Source organism: Vespa crabro, chromosome 16, assembly GCF_910589235.1.
Source record: "Vespa crabro chromosome 16, iyVesCrab1.2, whole genome shotgun sequence".
Taxonomy (NCBI): domain Eukaryota; kingdom Metazoa; phylum Arthropoda; class Insecta; order Hymenoptera; family Vespidae; genus Vespa; species Vespa crabro.
In genome coordinates this window covers 2009863-2027527 of record NC_060970.1, presented here as the reverse complement: position 1 = coordinate 2027527, position 17665 = coordinate 2009863, and positions in this window count along the sequence as shown.

Sequence of the window (17665 nt, the reverse complement as noted above, 5' to 3'; positions counted from 1 at the left end):
GAGAGAATTCAATGAAAATAAACCAATGAACAGGCAAATGGAAAAAGATAACCGCAAACACTAGTACATATAAAGAATACAATTAGTAATACTAGGGTCTCAAATATTGAATATTCCATTATAGCAAAAGTTGCTAAATCAAACAGAAGAAGACTAGTTTCAACTAATATAGAAATAGGATACTGAAAACGATATAAACAAGTGGCTTGTAACTCCAACAATACAAACAACAAACAGATACCAGGTACAAAACAAACTAGAAGAGGAAGAAAAGCCAAGGAAACCACTACCTATATTTGCTGAAGCGAATATTATTCAATCAGTAATTTATAGACTGGATATTTATGTAAATGCATATTTTTATGAAAAACCGGATAAAACAATGGAACCAAGATATATTTTATGATCAGGAAGTACTAAAATTACACTTTTTATTTTGCATTTTTTGCATAATGCATAGACCCTACATATGTTATTCGTCTTATTGATATATATTATGTTCACGGTACTAACTTTTTGTTAAAATATTTTAATGTGTCATCTATTGGTAAATTCATTCCACATAACAGTCATTATAACATCATCCGAGAGTGATAAAGCATAATATGTACTAAATATAGACTACAATGAAGTAAGTTTTTATGACTTTGAATCACTTAATGAGCATTAGATAACTCAATGAATATTAAATATTTAATTTAAAATTCAGTTGACGTTTCAAATTCGAATGATGAAATCAGATTAGTTTGATGGTATTAAAAATTCTGTGCACTTAGTAAAGTGTTTTAACAAATACTAAAAACTCGATATAACAGAATATTAATAACACTAAACCGACCATTCAAATGAATCCGTTTTAAAATTTTGATTAGAATTTTCTATACGCATATAACGTAATTGAACCACCTTTAAACTTCACGAGTTTTTCTGAACAATATGTACAATAAATTTTTCAATATCCATTTCTTTTTTTATTATTTGTATTCTACGAAAAATATGTAGTCTCTCTTATCTACCACAACCGGTCATTTGACCATTGAAATGATTTATATCCTTTTATAATACTATTCTTTTTATAATAAGATTCAATTTTGAAACTATGAAGTCGTTACATACGAAGAATGTTTGAATCAACCAATCTGTTGCATACGTTACTATTGATCATCGTTAACATTTACCTACGCAGGTTACTACTAACATTTTTACAGTTTACGAAAACGAATAAAATGTGAATTATTTACTTCTAAATAAGAGAAATTATATTTTTCACTATCAAAATGGCTATTACCTTCATTCTAAATGGAGAAATATAAGTTATTTTAAAATCAGTCATTTGACTGATCGCGGTAGGAATAGGTATACATGAAGTGTCGGTAGGTTTAATGATAAGTCATTGCAATGTTATTGTTGCAAGTGATATGGAGAAGATTATTTTATGTGAGAAAGTGCAAGCTAAAAGTACATATTTAAATTAGATTTTTTGATAAAAAGATGGACATGTTATATAGGAAAGATTTGGAGATTTTCAACCATCTCAAGTACACAAACATTACTTTGTTTACAATTGTAAACTATATTTTCTTTTATTATTATATAATTTATTATAATTAGACAGCAATCGAGTTTAGAACGTCTAGTTATTGTACACAAAAAATAGAACAACCGGTACAAATTTATATTCAATTCAAGAGGCCATCAGACGATATGACAAGTGACCCATTATCATTTAAGATGTTATCATTAGATACAAGTATGCTTGCTTTCTTGATTTATTAATTTTATTTCTTTTAAAGAAATTTTATTTCTTTGATTATAGTACATATGATAAAATGTTAACAACCGAGACTACTATGTTTCCCAATGTAGTATCAAAGGTGCCTTGTAATATCGATGAATATAATAATAATGATTTTGACATAAAAAAATAAATAATAAAATTTCCGCACTGAATAACTTGTATAATATAAAAATATTAAAAACAAAGATATCACTTTCAGTATACCCACAGGCACTAATAATCGTTTGTTTAATGCACGCGAGAATGCTTCGTTTTTGTTAAAAATTATTCTAGATAATTTTGTAACACAAATACCTAGACGTAATATTTCAAGTATAAAGAGTGTTAAATTTCTTACATTAGAAAAGTAATAAAATACCATCTTATGGGGCTGACTTGACTGAAGTCAAACACTATGTTCTTTATAGTACCATGGCATCACATACAAGAGCATCTGATTCAATGAAATATCTTTTTATAATAGTTCTGTGAAGGGGGAAAAAATATTAACAGAAAGAAAAAGATCTTAATATTCGATAGAAAACAGGATTTGTGTGTGTTAGTGTCTTCCTCAATGGCAGCGAAAGAAGACATAATACAAAAATTTAAAAAAGGATTATTTCTTCTACCACGTGAACGTATACGTAAAATATTTTCGATGCTTGTTCTACCATGGACTACATCCTCTTAACGTTTTTTTTCTAAACTATTTGCGAAGTAGATGAAAAAAAACAAAGATATCACTTCCAGTATACCCACAGGTAATAATAATCATTTGCTTAATGCACGCGAGAATGCTTCGTTTTTGTTAAAAATTATTCAAGATAATTTTGTAACACAAATGCTTAGACCTAGTATTTCAAGTATAAATAGTGTTAAATTTCTTACATTAAAAAGTAATGAAATACCATCTTATGGGGCTGACTTGACTGAAGTCAAGCACTACGTTCTTTATACTACCATTTCACCACATACAAGAGCATCTGAATTCAATGAAATATCCTTTTATAATAGTTCTGTCAAGGGGGAAAAAATATTAACAGAAAATAAAAGATCTTAATATTCGATAGAAAACAGGATTTGTGTGTGTTAGTGTCTTCATCAATGGCAGCGAAAGAAGACGTAATACAAAAATTTAGAAAAGGATTATTTCTCCTACCACGTAAACGTATATGTAAAATATCTTCGATGCTTGTTCTATCATGGACTACATCCTCTCAACGTTTTTTTTCTAAACTATTTGCGAAGAAGATGAAAAAAAACAAAGATATCACTTCCATTATACCCACAGGCACTAATAATTGTTTGTTTAATGCACGCGAGAATATTTCGTTTTTGTTTAAAAGTATTCAAGATAATTCTGTAACACAAATACCTAGATAATGCATATCAAGCATAAATAGTATTAAATTTCTTACATTAGAAAGTAATGAAATATCATCTTATGGGCCTGACTTGACTGAAGTCAAGTATGTTCTTTATACTACCATGACACCACATACAAGAGCATATGAATTCAATTAAATATCTTTTTATAATAGTTCTGTCAAGGGGGAAAAAATATTAACAGAAAGAAAAAGATCTTAACACTTTGCCGGTCGCGCATTTATCGAAGCGCCTTTACGCTGCCGCCGGCGAGATCATCGTTGGCGAAAATAAGTCACGCTTACGTGACAGCGGCCGATAACCGTTGGCGAGCAAAAGTCACGGCAGCGTGACAGCAGCAGGCAAAGTGTTAATATCCGATAGAAAAATATTAATTGTCAACTTTGTTTCTTTTTCTTTTTTTTTTTCGAAATGTGCTGCCATTGAAAGTGTTATATACCTTCTTCCTTATATTATAATCACATTAAAAATATTCAAACCATGCAAAGATTATATTATTGCAACATTATCGAATTTTATAGCATGAAATACTTTTACGAAACATTTCTAGTTTCAATGATGCTATAATATAACATTTTCATGCTATAATATAACTTTATCATCAAGCAGAATTTTTTGGAAAAATAGATCTAAAATTTTTTTTCAATCTGCACGTTACTAATTTGATGTCATTTGCCGCATTTGTTTGTGCAGTTTAAATATTTGCATATTCTTATTTTTATAAATAAAAAAAATCATTTCATATATAACATTTTAGACGCGGTTAGGTAATGGCATAAATCGTTAATGCCTTCAATTAAACTTATTGTTTGTTATGAAAGAAAGTAAAAATCATATCTAATCGAGTTTTTTAGTCTGATTGAAAATATTAAATTTGTCAAGTTATTACTAAATATTTGAGCCGTTTATTTTGAAAGTGGCCGAAGTCCATTTATCTTCAAATCAAGATATTTAAGGGTTTGCGTTTCAATGAATTTAAAAATATACGTATAGGATATTAATGAATCATACTACTTAAGTGTATCTAAGAGTGTTAAATTTATAGTTCCTATTAAAGTAGTGGCAATTATTAAGTGAATAATATAAGAATGGATTTAAGCCACTTTCAAAATTAACAATCAGATTCATTATAAAATTTGAAGGTGCCCAAGTCCATTCAACATAATTTAAGATGCTTCAAATTAAAAAAAACAATACTCAATTTATTTTACATATCTTTAAAACACTTCGAAAACATAATTTATGCGATTTAAAACATTTTTTAACTACATAATGTACAAAATTACAAACATAAATTTATTACAAAACAATTTACTACTCATCTAGATTTTGTGTGTGTGAAAGGGATTTGAAGAAATCATGATGTTCCGGTGATATATATCGTAATAGGTCAATTATTTCCTTGAATTTTGCTGTTGTAATTTGTCTGATATTTTTATACAGTGGTGTCAATACAATATTTTCGAACTTTCTTGGTCTACATCGACGTGGTAATAAATTCAGGACTTTAAAATTTTCATTTTCATTCATTGATGTCTTATAGAAAATTTTATACGGTTTATTTCTGACATAATGCATCCAACATATTTTTAATCAGTTTATTGATTCTCCATCAGAATTCTTTACTCTTTTAAAAATTGTGTCTTCTAATAATTTTGTTCATATAAAATCTTCTTGTCTCATTTCATTTACAATAAAGTTATTACCTTTCCGACACTTTTTAATAATCTTGTAATAATCTTGAGGAACGAACAGTAAATTATTTTTTTTTTAATGACATTTCTACCACGCCAAAATGTCTATCATTTGGTAAAAACGAATGTTTTGATATTAAAGACTTGTGATCTATGATTTCCACATTATTTTCCAAAGTTTGGACAATTTTTAACCACATTAAAGCTACTTTAATGTTTCTAATTTGCCCGGCGCACACGTCACTGTAAACTATAATGTGTCTTTCACTTTTTAAATTTTTAACATGTTTTAGGATGCATGAAACAATTTCTTGAGCACCTCTGGATGCAATAGTTTCATCCCAAACGTACATGTAAACATTATCATTATGAAAATTGTGAATACCCAAATTTAGAACATACACATTGCGTTTGTAATATGCTACTGAGATGGTCAACTTGGGATACGGTAATGCTTTTTGCAAGTCGAACGAGAAAGCGAAATAATAATCTGAATTACGTGATACTTGCTCCTGATCTTGTTTTAGTGAATTCCTAGCTGATTCTGTTAGTCTTAAATAGACATCGTATTCTTCTGTAAGTTTATTCTTTTCTTCATCATCATTCGATGCTTTAATTTTGATGTTTAATAAGTCGCATTTTTGACATGTATCTTTGCGCGGTTGGTGGAAATGTAAATCAAAATCTTTTTTAAATATTTTTCTGTAAGTCCACTCATTAACGGCTTTTATTTTATTTTCCTCGCAATGAAGCTCATATAAATTAAACATTTTCTTAAGAGTTAGATCAGGATGTAGACATCTTCTATTAGGATTATGAGATCTGGTATAATGGGATTCAAATTTAGGAAAAGTTTTAAATATGGTTTTGAACGTGCTTTTTCCCTTCCTCAGATAATTTTCTTGATGATCCAACCATCATCCCACGTAAATCATTGCCTACATTTGCAGAGTTTAATACTCGTTTTAAGCGTCCTTCACTTACTTTAAAAGTATCCAAAAAGAATTTTTTACGGACTTTTCCGTTTTTAGAATTTTACAAATACATAAAACTCCAATTTCTTGGCGAACCTTTTCCGTTTGTTGGACGTCTTCGTTTCACAATTTTGCGCTCGACAGTTTCGTAAAGCAATACATTTTGTTTATTAAAATCTCCCAAACTTCAAAACTTCTCAAAAATATTCTTTCTTTCTTCTTCATCGTAATTTTTTGTGCAAGCATTCCGACAACGGCAATCTTTGTTTTGGAAAATTTTTACAGGTACAATATTTCTGGTTTGAGTACAATATCTTTTTCCTGAATTCCGTTTAATCTTTCGCACTTTTTGGATGTATGATTCATCAATCTTTTCTCCATTGTTATTCGTATCTTCATCCCCTGAAGACGAATATTGTTCTATAATTCTGTTTCTTTTTCGATTTTTTTTTAAATCACTAGTTACTATTTCTTCTTCACTATCTGAACTAAATGGTCTTGTTCTGTTCTTCCCCATGGAAGATTATCTCACCCCATGGGTGAAATAATTTCTAAAATTTAATATTAAATTTTAAGTTTTATATTAATTAAACGTACTGGTTATTCAACTAACGCAATTGTCCAAAAACTGAGGTTAACTTGTTAAATATTAATTAATTAAAATTACCTTCATCACTGTCTTCAGACATTATCAATAGCAAATATCTTAATTTAAGTATAAATGGAGTTAGGCCACTTTCAAACTACACGGTTCAATTATTGAATTAACTCTGAAAACTTATGTGTCAATTATCATATTTGCTCGGAATATAAGCAACCTGAAATGCTTTACTAATAAATAACATGGTTGTACATGTAACCATGGCAACCGGAAAAAATTGATAAATGGAGTTAGGCCACTTTCAAAATAAACGGCTCATTTATAACATATTATGTTTAATATACTATTGGAAACTTTTTGTTCCTTATGTAATTTAATATCATAATTATTTTATTGCCTATTATTTAAGATTTTATAAAATTTTTTATATAATATTTGTAGATTATTTATAGATTTTATAGGATATGGTTTTCGTTTGTTAATAGAAAAAATTTCAATAAACAATTAACAGGACATTAAAATATATGGGGTCTTTGTAAAAAAAACTAAATTTTCTTATTAGAATAACCGAACATTAATATACAAAACTTTCTAGATGATCGTGATTCGTTCAGGAGAAAGAGACAAAAATTTAATAACAGCCCAAAAGCGATAGTCTTGAAACATATACATTATGCAAAAATTACTTAAATGATTGCTATAATTCAAGTAGTGAGACCATTAGGGAAGATATAGGAGAACATTACATATGGATTTCTGTAAACGAAACGACATTGCAAATTTAATAGTAGCATAGCTTTGTGAGGATGAAACGACAAAATTACATTTATTGTGTTCTAAAATAATAGAAGAAATAAATTATGTAACTATATTTCACTTTATAAATTCAGTCTTAAGAATTCTGTTATCAAACGATAGTGAATTACTGACAACGAATGCAGCACCATACATAGTATGGGGAAGAAGCAGGGAAGAAATTGAAATTATTTTGTGCATACATGATACATGTTACATATGTAATGCATAGGATAGCTGAGGGAGTGCAATTATTTTCCAATTATTAATATATTAATATCATCTGTGAAGAAAATATTTTTAAAAACACTACTTCGTATTGAAGCATTCTATAAATGAATATGCTTAAAAGCAACTTGAAATCGAATACATAGACACTATGATCCTCAAATAATAATTAAAAAATTCAAGTTGAAAACGTCAAAACATACAGAAAAACAATAAAGATGCTAAGAGAAAAAATGAAAAACATTATACTCATCAAAGGATACCAAAATGTATAATGCCACCGTAAAGAGATTACACTATTCGTTTTTATTGTTTTATTGTTTTATAATCATAAAACTCACAGTAAATCAAAATTCGCATTGAAAACTAATGTAAAGGGAATGCTAGAATTAATAACTTGGAATTGTAATGGGGTATAAAAAAAAAATATCGAACTACAGCAATTTCTCTATCAACATATGATTGACATATGTCTATGGCTATATGACTACAGAAAATACATGAAACATCGCTTAGATAGTTTAAGATAAATCTATTCGACATATAAACAACACCAAATAAATCAAACAGAGCAAAAGGAGGGACAGTAATTTAAGTTCAAAAAAGAATAAAATACTATCTGATGCATGAAGTAAAAGAAAAATAAAAGAAAGACCATCAACATTAAAAAATGGTTGAGAAAACAACAATTTCTTATAATATCATGCTATATTTCACCGAATCATATATTACAAGGGCAATCCCAGAAGTACCTGACGTAAGAAAACACAAAAAATTTGGGAAGAAATATTTTTATTTCTTTATATAGTCTCCTTTTAGCTCGATATCAGCTAGTAGCGATCTTCAATAGCTTCGATACTCTGTTTATAGTGAGAATCATTGACCTTCAAAATAGCCACTAACCGTAGACTCTACCTCTTCATAGCAAATCTTTTACCACCGAGCTATTTCTTCAAGTTCAGAAACAGAAAATAACACGAGGGGGCTAAATATGACGAATAGGGTGCGTGAGAAAGCAATTCACAATTTCGCTATTTGTCTATTTTTTTTTTATTTCTCTACTTCTTAACTTTTCTATTTCTCAGCTTTGCCGAAGATTTCCTTTCGACAACAATGAAAGACTATATATCGAGAAGATTACATAGAATACATTTACTGAACAACTGCCCAGTATTTTCACTAAAACATGAACGAAATTGAGAAACGAATGAATATCAAAATCTAATTAAAAGGGGCGAGTGAATAAAAGAATGGATGTTAAAAGCAGAACGAAGGGAGTGAATGAATGAATGTGTGACCAAAAGAAAATATACATCATACAAGAAGTCTATACACAATAAGACTAGTACATGAATAAAGGAGATAATACCAAAGAAATTAGAACGATATAATGAGTATTTTCTCACATGTTGATTTTAAAACCATAGAATTTTATAAATTGACACACACTCCCTCGTAATAGCAAAGCCAAGCAAGTAATGGCGATGAATACACGCGCAACTTACAAGGAGGGGTAACCATCCCAAAATTCAAAATTTTCTGAAATTTTGTGTACAAGTGAGGTATATCATTCGTAATATAAACTTATTCTTGTCTCGTATAATACAGTTTTCTTTTTATTAGACGATCTATTGAAACAGTATTTTTAAATTATAATTTAAGGTTATATAACTATTGGTTATTCATTAATTGAAAATTTCTAGCAACCTTCACATACATCAGAAAAAAGAAACAATTTTTTATTCTGTATTTTTTATATATGTCAGGATTTTTTATTGAGAGAAAAAAAGTGATCAAGAATATATGTAATATGAAATTTTTGAAATACAATTGAAATATGCTATTGTGTTATACGAGCATTTCTTTAATTCAAATGATCTGATCGCGCCAAAATCTTTCGTGATAATTACTGAAAAAGCTTAGTTTACTAGAAGAAGAAATTTCTCAATATACTCATAAAAAACTGAATGAAAATTAAGTTTCGAAAGTTTTGTAGAACTTACTATATATAATTACCAGTATTAAATATATTTAAAGAAGTTGGAGGACACTATTATAAAATAAAAGTTGTTAATATAGTTAAAACATATCCAAGTTAGAACTCAAAGACATGGTACTTCCGTTTAAAACATATGGAAGATTTATCAATAAGGGAATGACATATTAAAAATAGATATTTCCGTGGTAGGTCATTGATTAATGATCGATTGATAACCGTATAATCACTTGAAGGAATCTCGTAATAGCTAACAAAAATTTACAAACAACTTGCAGTACTTTTACTTTATTTATAACAAATCCATTCTAAAACTTCCAATTTGTGGGTTGCGCAATTTAAACAAAAACATCGAATAGGCCAATGAAAAGTAGCAGAATATACATCAGAAAGAGATCATATAAATGATGGAAAATTGGGAAGACGACTACAAGAGATCTTACGACACTTAACTAAAAACTTTCGGACGAGAAACATTTTTTCTAGGAAACCCATATGTGATTGTTTTAATACTCAAAATGTTTGTTAGACAGTGTAAAAATATTATTGAAACTGAGCGGAGTAGTGATGAAGTAGTAAATAGTTTTACAAGAAATAAAATTTCAAATTCAAGCTCAGATAACAAAGATACGTATGAAAGTGAAGGTTGAAGAAATGTTAAAAGAACTGGCAATAGAAGAAGAGGAGCTGACCAATACTGTTAATTCATTGGACAATATCCAGTGGAACGAGTTTATATGAAAACAAAAATCATTTACATTCAACGAGAAAAGTGTGCTGTTGATAGAATTACTTTCGGCTATATTAAACCGAGTGAAGCTCTTTCATTATTTTTGAATGAAAAAGTGATAAGTCTTCTGATTAAGAAAACGAATAGATATGTAGACCAAAAATTGCTTCAATATCCAAGCACTGAACACGCTCGAATGAAGAGATCAAAATCCACTACTTCCGAAGAAATGAAAATATTCATTAGACTATTGATTTGGATGAGTCTAATATGGACTGTTACATCCCACATCTCTCTCATTCTTAGATTTAAATATCTGTTATCCACCTATAAAAATTTTAGTCTTCTAGAAATAAGTCGCTAATAATATTATTGTAAATTACTCATTAGATATAAGAAGCGATCGGGAAACCTTACATATTTATCAGTCTTTCTATTATACAAAATATTTTTACAATACATAATCTGTAGCGCACCGGACGGAACCCACGATACGTGATACATGTGACGCACTGGTTGGAAGCCATAAGATGCGTCACATGTAACGCACCAACTTGTTAACGCTACCATTGTTGGTAGGTCAAGGAAACGCCTCATCCTTACGGCAGAGCTTTCGCAGGCAGCCTCATCCCCATAAACGACAACGTACACTTTCACTACGCTAACGTTACATACGACGCCATTCGTTTATTCGATATATATATATAAATATATATATATATATATATATATATATAAATATATATATATATATATATATAAATATATATATATATATATATATAAATATATATATATATATACATATATATATATTGTTTAATATATATATGTAAAGTAAGTATACTTTCTTGAGTTAGATTTGCCGCGCTTCTCATGTCCCGCACTTCGATTGACTTTTGTTATTTACAAGTCCAGCCGTTAAGATTTTGAAGAAAAATGGGCATTAGGAAATAGCATGTCTTGCCTTATGTACGAGAAATTACAGAAAAATTTTAATATGATAATATATTAAATAAAATTTAAGTAGTGTGAATAATAAACGTAAATTGTCGTTTCTTTGTTCACAGGTAAGACTTTAAATAGCAAATAATTGTTAATTAACAAATAAAGATTTATTTATTTGTTCACAGAGAAACATATTTTCGTTTATCACCTCATCCAAAATAATAAAACTTATTATAAAACGACAATTTTTGGTTTGTAATGGTAAGAAAACTACAATTCGCATTTAAATGTGTGGCATAACCGAGGGACAGAAAAACAAACGTGATTGCTATAACCTCTATCACAACTGAGGATAAAGAAAAATACATATTGCCGGAAAACGAGAAATTCGTAAGTAATCACAGCGAACTAATAAAAACAGAAAGTTATAAGAGAATGAAAAAAAGCCTCAATCAAAGAGGTCAGGAGAAAAAAATATGGATTAAATGCACACAGGAAATGGAAAGTACGTATTTCGACGAAAACGGAAACGTAATGTTCAATGATCGATACCTAGACGAAGCAGTAGGGAAAGACATAGTAGAACCCGCACAGGAAAAAGAACACCAAATAGATTTAAAGAATATATCGGAACAATTTATGATCGAAAAATTTGTGTGCAAACATTCAAATGCAGAACAATGGTTGGAGACATTTGAGAGAGAGTGTCAAAGATTCAAAATTAATAGAGATAACACAAAAATCGAAACCCTAAGATTATTCCTTGACAGAGCATGTGTGGATTGGCACTCAGCAATATTAACAGCATTAACAATGGAGGCTAGTTGGAACGAATAAAAACAAAAATTCTTGAAATCATTTGCAGACAAGGGATGGAATACAGGTATATACGCTACATCCTACAGATATAAGGAAGGTTCACTGATGGAGTACGCTATGAAGAAGGAAAAACTACTACTCGATATGGACAACAATATAGGTACGAAGACCCTGATAATGCTTATAGCAGCAGGACTACCAGAATTTATAAGAAATACGGTAGACAGAGAAAAGTGTCAAAATTCGACAGAACTATTACAGGAGATAAAGAAATGTGAAAATCTGGTAAGTAAGAACAATTTTAAAAAGAAGAAAGAGGAAAGACAAGATAACAACAAGAAATTTGAAGAAAAAAGACCATGTAAGAACTGTGAAAAACTAAACAAAGGTATTAGATATCACTCAGAGGACGCCTGTTGGTTTAGAAAAGAAACCAGAATAAACAAAAGCAACTCGATGATAGAAGTAGACCTATGCAAGGAACAAAAAAACGAATAACCACACCATTGATCAAGGTAAAGATGATATTAGAAGAGATGTTAGAAGTAAACGGAACATATGACCCAGGTTCCCAAGTCTCTCTAATAAATTCGAGACTAGTTAAAATAAAAAAAAAGAAAAAGAGATAAAAGATAAAAATAAAATATTTTTAAAAACGGTCAATGGTGTGACACAAACAAAAGGTTTAGTAACCATTAAAATAAAAATTTTCGATAAAGAAGAATACGTTGACGTATTTATCGTAGAAAGAAATGACTTTGAAGATTTTATTATTGGGTTGGATATGATAAAGAAATTCAAACTAACCCAAGATGAAAATCTACAAATATCTCTAAAGAGAGAAACACAGACAAAAGAAAATATAAGTACATTGGATACAAAGAAAGAAATAAAAGAAGTTAAAATAAACTTTAACGAACATGTGAATGAGGACGAATTTAGATCAGATCTGAATCACTTGGATAATACAAAAAAAACAAAGATAAAAAAATTAATAGAAAAATATAATTTTATATTTGCAAAAAACAAATATGATGTAGACACCGTTTCGGACTACGAAGCGCGAATAGACTTACTGGTTGATAAATACTGCAGTAAGAGACCATATAGGTGCACTATAGAAGATAAAAAAAAGATAGAAAATCAAGTAGCAAAACTATTAGAAAATAAATTGATCGAAGAATCTTATAGTCCGTTTGCAGCACCAGTAACTCTGGCATTCAAGAAAGATGAGAACAAACGATCACGATTGTGTATAGATTTTCGTGAATTAAACAAGATAGTTACACCACAAGCTCAACCATTTCCATTAATAGAAGATTTAATATTAAAAGCAAGAAACTGTAAATACTTCACCACATTAGATATAAATTCCGCTTTCTGGTCAATTCCATTACGTATTGAAGATAGACAAAAAACTGGATTCGTTACACAAGAGGGACACTTCCAATGGACATGTCTACCGTTCGGACTAAAAACATCACCAGCCATTTTCCAAAGAATATTATCGAATATTCTAAGAAAGCACAAACTGAAAGATTTTTCAGAGAATTACATAGACGACATATTAATTTTTTCAGTATCATCTGAAGAACACATAGAACACATAGAAAGAGTAATGAAGGCAATAGTAAACGAAGGTTTCAGACTAAAATTTAAAAAATGTACATTTGCAACAGAATCAGTGAAATATCTTGGACACATAATAGAGCACAATACAGTAAGACCAGTAAAGGATAATTTAATTTCAATACGAAATTTTCCTACTCCAAAAACTCAAAAGAACATTAGACAATTTCTTGGAAAAATAAATTTTTACCACGAATACATACCGAAAAGCTCAATACTACTAGAACTATTACATAAACTGTTAAGGAAAAACGAAAAGTTCATATGGTCTGAAGAGTGTGAAAAATCCTTCACAGATATAAAAAAGTTATTATGCTCTCAACCAATGCTGCAAATATTTGACAAGAATTTACCAATAAGGATTCACACAGATGCATCACTAAAAGGCAATGGTGCGATATTTAAGCAAATACAAAGTGACGATAAAGAAAAGCCAGTAGCATTCTTTTCAAAAAAATTAAATGATTCACAAAAGAGAAAAAAAAGCAATTTACTTAGAATGCCTGGCAATCAAGGAAGCGGTAAAGTATTGGCAACATTGTTTGATCGGAAGAAAAATCACGATATTCACAGACCATAAACCATTAGAACATAAAAGCTAGACCAGATGAAGAACTTGGAGGATTATATATAACATATATAATCCTCCTACATATTATTTATATATTATTTATCTCAACATATTATTTATCTCATATTATTTATAATATGACATATTATTTATCTCATATTATTTATCTCAATATGACTTTCAAATAAAATATATTCCGGGAAAAGATAACGCTGAAGCAGATAGTCTAAGCAGAAATCCAGTACTGGAACCATCCGAAAATACGGAAGAAATATTAAAAATAATTAATCTAATAGAAATAAAGGAGATAAAAACAGGTCAAAAAGGAACACTGCAGATAACTAAAACAAAATTAATAGAAAAAGACGGAATATTCTATAAAAAAAATTAGAAACAAAGAAAAAATAATCTTATCTACAGAACTAAGCTTAAAATTAATTAAAAAAATACATTCTGAATGATGTCATATAGGGATCAAACAAATGACAAACAGGATATCTCCTTATTACTAAAGGAATTATTGCTAAAGGAATGACGGCAAATATAAAAAAAAGTTTGCCAAAACTGCGAATTATGCATTAAGAACAAATCTAGGGAGGAAGGAAAATATGGACGTATGTCACAACTAGGACCGGCAACGAAACCGTTCGAAATCATGTCAATAGATACCATTGGAGGCTTCGGAGGACAAAGATCAACAAAAAGATATCTCCACCTACTGGTGGATCACTTTACAAGATACGCGTACATGATAACATCAAAAACCCAGAGTGCAACGGATTTCATCAAGCTGATAAGTAATAGAAAGAAGTTAGACGAACTGAGAATTGGCCCTTTCCAAATAATAAAAAAAATTTCAGAATCTATATACGAAATAAAAACAGGGAAACAACAACAAGAAACCGGATTCTTTCATATAACAAAACTACTTCCGATATCAGAAGATAGAGAAGAGGACTAAAAATTGTAGACATTTTATCCGCGGGGGGGGGGGGGGGGAGATGTAAAGAAAGTATACTTTCTTCAAGTAGATTTGCTGTGCGTCTCATGGCCCGCCCTTCCTTTGTCTTTTGTTATCTACAAATTCTTTTGTTACCTACAAATCGAGCCGTTAAGATTTGGGAGAGAAACGGGCAGTAGGAAATAGAACGTAGACGAGAGAAGTAGCACGAGAGTGTAATATAAAATTTAACCTGCATAATAATTATTAAATAAAATTTAACAGAGTGAACAATAAACGTGAATTGTCGTTTCTTTGTTCACAGGTAAGATTAATTAGCAATTAAGTAGTAATTAATAAATAAAGATTCATTTCTTTGTTCACAGAGAAACATATTTTCGTTTATCACTTCACCCTAACTAAAACGAGTTACTATAAAAAATAAGATATTATATATATATATATATAGGTAACCCTCCTATAACACGGTATCTTATAACACGTTTTCGCTATAACACGATTCGTAAATTGCGGGAACCCTCCTACAACACGGCATTCTATAACACGGTTTCGCTATAACGTTATGAGAAAACTGCAAATCCTTTGTACATACAACACTATATGTACTTCTACAGCCGCGGCGAGGCTTGCTGTTATAGAGATACAGCGTTGCGGAAATGTATGTAGGTCCTTAACCGTACGTGTAGCCTGTGGGAGATGGATGGTACGTCAATAATGCTGGAGATGAATAGTGGGAACGAGTAGTAGGAGCAGGGTATTTCCAAATAATTATCGCGACAGGACGTGTGCTGCAAAGGTAAAAGTAACGATTTGTTTCGTTATCACAAAGACTTGGGAATTGTTCCATCGGAAACTACTGACCAATACGAGACCGTACCTTACTGCCTCATATCTCATCATGCTTGAGAAGAAGATTTACTACCCGAATCGACTATCGCCGTCCGACCCTCGAGCTAAGCTCACCCAAACAATTCTATATTGCTTAATACCGATCGACATTACGAAGGAATCGTTTGAATGGAAAACAGCTCGTATTGGTGTCCGTTCCGTGCCAAGTACTGCACGTAGCAGGTAACGGTCAAAAAGGACACAAATCCCACAAGGAGCACCTCAAGTAAGTTCAATAACTTATGTATTTTCTGTGAGGCCGTAAATACATGGTGGGATGTAACATAAATTTGGTGACAGCGGTGGGATACATTAATACGATATGTCAACCGATAAGACGACTCACTCTGACAAACTTGACGCAACAGCCGACAGAACGCGTAATAGAACCAGCCGACCAACAGAGCACAAGCAACTACTGCACAGAGAGTCTCAGTTAAGCGCACGAGAACAAGCTATACGCGAACGTCAAGAGATACTTAGGTGTGGCACCGAGTACGCGTACGCTGCCATACCAGAGATCGATCCTATCACATTTATGATGAAAAAAATCCTCGCTATAAGGAATGTGAGTCATTCTACATCTGATAATCATTCGGTTAACGAGGTACTGGGTATGATACCGCGATTTGACGGAAAAAATATGCCGCTAACTTCATTTATAAAGGCATGTAAGAGAGCGCAACAAACGATACCAGAATATTCGGAAGATCTCTTTTCGAAAGCTGCAATACGTAAGTTGCACGATTTCGCGCACGATCTTAACACTCAGCCGACCTATCAGGGAGATTTCCCATTTTGACTTTAATAACGCGTTTCTCGTTTTCTGTCATTGTTAACTACCTCGACTTGGAGTTTTTCGCAATTGCTGACAGACTGCTACTGTGGAGCACAACATATAATAAAATCAACTAATTTCGTAGCCTCCTTATTGCCTATTATTACAGTTCTTTAGGTTGGGGATTTCGGGACACTAAAAACCGTTAGCGCTCAACTTTTACTAGTTATAAAATCTGACTCGTTAATTACTTTACGACCATCACATGCTCCCAGTGTCTGACACCTTGAAAATAGTCAACCCTCGCAGTCATTTTCGCAACTTACTGCCTGGTCTAAAAAAGGTCCGGCTAGCACCGCCACATTGACATTACTAACGAACACATCCCCAACTGACACCATAAGTCGGCACTACCAAAACATCATATCCATTAGAAACTGAAAATGCTGTCCACACCCCACTCTTATCTGTAAGTATAATATATTTGACTCCGCTCAACTTGTGGATAGTAATGTACAAGCCATGCTCTTCACTGTGATTCCCAACAAGCGGTGTGAAGTGAAGTACAAGGTTTAGAATAATACCCTTAAAAATGTCCAGAAACATAAGTGAAGATATAAATGATGAGTTGTTTATGAATGCACTATCAGACTGTTCAGACAGAGCGTTGCACTGATAAGTGATTGTGAAAGTGACGACAATGATAGCACCATCATTCCCATACGGCAAAATAATCGTTGGATACTTTTGAGCGAATCGAAAGATGATTCCTCCGATGATATGTTACTAGATATATTATTGTCAGTGATGTCGATGATTGGATAGAGAATGATGCAATAGTTCAACTAGAGTCTGGTCCGTCATATGGTCGGACTTGAAGCATTAACACG